At 40.0% G+C, this 3,798-nt stretch overlaps 1 protein-coding gene across 9 annotated transcripts in view; it reads left to right on the forward strand.

Moving 5' to 3' along the window:
* Positions 1 to 3,798, forward strand: part of VPS50 (VPS50, EARP/GARPII complex subunit) — a 125,666-nt gene that overhangs the window by 84,763 nt on the left and 37,105 nt on the right. The gene's annotated exons all lie outside the window — the stretch shown is intronic.

Genomic DNA, 3,798 nt, shown 5'->3' on the forward strand with positions numbered 1-3,798 from the left:
CGGCGCTCCGCTGATCCCGGTGCTGGGAGGCATATTACCCTTTTACTATATAGGATAGAAGGCCTGGGGCCGGCTGGTTTGCCCTGAAGGGTGTCCTGGATCAGGGTGGGGGTCCCCACTGGGGTGCCTGGCCAGCCTGGATGAGGGGATGATGGCTGTTTGCAGCTGGTCACACACCCTTCAGGGTAGGGGTCCCCACTGGGGTGCCTGGCCAGTCTGGGTGAGGGGCTGAGGGCTGCTTTCAGGCTGGCGGTTGTTGACTGAAGCTCCCAACCGCTCCTTTTTTTTCTCTTTTTTAAATTTTATTCTGGGCCAGCTTTAGCTCTGGCTCTAGCTCTGAGGCTTCCGCTGCTGAAAGCAGGTATCTGGTTTGTTTGCGTTCTATAATCGAAACAATGTATAACTCCAGCTCTGAGATCCTGGCCGGCTGAAAGCTGGTTTCTGGGGTTTTGTTTAGCTTCTATATTTGTTAGAATGTTTCAAACTGCCAGCTCAGAGGCCGGCAAGTCAGGCGGGGAACGTTGGAGTTCGCCTTCACTGAAGCAAGCAAGCCTCATGTTCATTTCCAGCTGCCTGGCTGCCGGCCGCCACCTTGGCTGACAGTTAATTTGCATAAGGATATGCTGATTAGCCAATGGGAAGGGTAGCGGTCGTACGCCAATTACCATGTTTCTCTTTTATTAGTGTAGATGATCCTATTGTATAGATGTACCGTTGATAAGACCTTTATTTTTTAACATTTGTTTCAAGTCATTTGATGCTGCAAACAATGCTCATCACAGAAAATATCCTTGAAATATCTTTGTCTGTTCAGATACAGCTGTAGGACAAATTCCTACAAATGTTTCCTCATGCTAGATCATAGAGTTTATACATTTTCAGTTTTGATGCATATTTTCAATTTACCAAGGAAGTTTCTAAAGAACTTACTGCAGAGGTTCTGTTAGTTTACCCAACAGTATAGGAGAGTATCTTCTCTCAGTCTCTCAGCAGTGTGTGTCATCCAACTTCAGGTGCTCGCCAGTCTGATGGGAAAAATGACATCTCATTCAAAATGTATTTAACTTGAGTGAGTTTAATTATCTTTTAATATGCTTAAAAAGATATTTCTCTTTGTGAACTACTTATTCATATTAATTGCCCATTTTTAAATAAGGATATTATTATGGTTTAATGTCTATATTAAGGAAATTAGTCGTTTTCTGCCATGTGTATTGATTCACTCATTTTCAGCCCAATCGATTTTCTTTTGAGCTACTACTTTGTTTCAGGCACTCTGCTGGCTGTTGGGAATATAGTCATGCACAGGACATATTCTGTGTAGTTAAAGAGCCCAACATGGGAAATAACATACAAAATAAAAGGGCCGACTCACTGGACAGCTCACGCACCACCTGGCTTTGAAAGATGAATAGATTCTATTGCCTGTTAAAGGCATTCTAGACAGAGTGAAAAGAATAACATGTGCAGCACATGGTGTAGTCACATAATACAGGTTAGTTTTCTGCATATGAGAAGATGGTGGGAAGTGGGGGACAGAAGCAGGGGAGATGTGGCAAGAAAGGTGGACAAGAACTGGATTTCAGATTGCATTATATAATGTCCCATTAAGCTTATGTAATGTTCTTTGGACATGAACTTATTAAGGGTTTTAAACAGGTGAAACACAAGCAGATTATTTCTTCTTCCTTTTTCCTCCTTCCTTCTTCCTTCTTCCTCTTCCTTCTTCTTCCTTATCACTCTGGCCACAGTGTAAATAAAGGAGAACCTGGGGAAGGTCAAAGGCTAGTTGGGAAGCTGTTGAAATCTCCCAGGCAAGAGATGTTGAGGACTTCAGTCTGCTTAAAGCAATGGCCATTGTAATGGAGCAGTAGAGACAGATTTGAGAGATTTTGGAAATACAGTGGACAGGATTGGAGAATTTGTGATGACAGATCATTCTTAAATTTTATATTTGTGTGGCTAGTTATCCTATCACAACTAAAATAGGAAAGATGAGAGGGAGACCAAGTTTGGGAGCTGATGATACGTTTGGTTTTGGACATCTGGAGATACTTGTGGGACATTTAAATAGAAATAGTCTATAGACATATGGATAGATAGATTTGGAGATCAGGGGAATAAACATGAAGCCCATGAAGGAGGTTGGGAATGCATGGTAGAGGCAGGAGACAAATTAGGAAGTAAAGAGGAGATCTTGAAAACAGGCAGAAGCCCATGAAGGATGTTGGGAATGCATGGTAGAGGCAGGAGACAAATTAGGAAGTAAAGAGGAGATCTTGAAAACCAGTGACTCTTAAATCTTAGAGTCAAAATCTCCCTGGAAGGCTTGTTACCACAGGTTGTTGGACTTCACCCTAGAATATCTGATCGGGTAGGTCTTGGATATAACCTGAGAATGTGAATTTTTAACAAGTTTCTAGGTGATGTTAGTGCTGTTGATATAAGGACCAGACTTTGAGAACCATTGGTTCCTTTCTGTGTTGTCCCATTTGAAATGTAAACAGTGTGTGTTTAAATAACAGGGAAGCCCTAATCAGTTTGGCTCAGTGGATAGAGCGTCGGCCTGTGGACTGAAAGGTCCCAGGTTCGATTCTGGTCAAGGGCATGTACCTTGGTTGCGGGCACATCCCCAGTAGGAGGTGTGCAGGAGGCAGCTGATCGATGTTTCTCTCTCATCGATGTTTCTAATTCTCTATCTCTCTCCCTTCCTCTCTGTAAAAAATCAATAAAATATATTAAAAAAAATAACAGGGAAGTTTTTTATTGTATACTAGTAACAGTCAGTTTAAGTGGTAGTTTGGTTTTTTTATGAATGTAAGTAATTGTATCAATTGTTTTCAAAATACTTATTTCAAATACTAGGGATCAAGTTATAGGGTCAATTAAATCCTAAGACAATCTTATATAGAAGTACCACAATATATTTTTTGTTTGTTTTAAAGCTTTGAAATCTTGTTTTATGATTGAATTGAAAGTTATTTTTCAAGAAACGTAATATTTTTACCTGTGAGGTTTAAGGAAAATTTTATCATTGCTTAATTTAGACTACATTCCAATATTTGTTTCTCTAAAAATATTTATATTATGTATATGAATTCATATTTTTAAACAGTTTCAAAACACTTTCTGTGTTGATAGCTTTATATACAACATGGTATTTTGAAAGGATGATCCAAGAAGTGTCATCCCTCAGTACATGTTATAAGAAAATGATACTGGAAATTTGGGGGGTGAGTGAGGGCTAAGATATAATATTCAAATAACAGAATAAAAACTGGTAGCCAGGGACTTAGCTAACAGACCTGTTAATTTTTTACTCTGATCTTCACTTCATTGGTCAATACACTTTTTCTAAATTGCTTGAGCTGCACTAGCTTTTCCTTCCGTTCCTTTGTGCCTCATTTATAGCATTTAAGTTGGCCTTTATGTGCTGTTTATCTCTATTGCTGACCTTTCAACTTAGTGCACTGCAGTAAGAATAACAAACATCTTTCCAACTCAGAGTCTGTTCTTGCTCTTGCCCCATCAGATTGTCAGCTCTTACAGATGAAGAGAGTTTGGGGTATCTTTGCAGTGTATAGAGCTCCCAGCCAAGTGCTTTTCGTTTTTGAAAATATATGGTGCCCAATATATGTTGGAGTGACAAACCTTAATTTTAAAAATCTTGAATATTGGAGAAACACTTTTTCCTCCTCTCTTGTCATAGTCCACTGTGGGTGGGATAAATCATCTCCCTGCCCCCCCCCCCCCACACACACACACATACTTCCATTGCCTTCTCCTTATCTTTGTATG

The sequence above is a fragment of the Myotis lucifugus genome, unplaced genomic scaffold (genome assembly GCF_000147115.1).
Source record: "Myotis lucifugus unplaced genomic scaffold, Myoluc2.0 scaffold_15, whole genome shotgun sequence".
NCBI lineage: Eukaryota > Metazoa > Chordata > Mammalia > Chiroptera > Vespertilionidae > Myotis > Myotis lucifugus.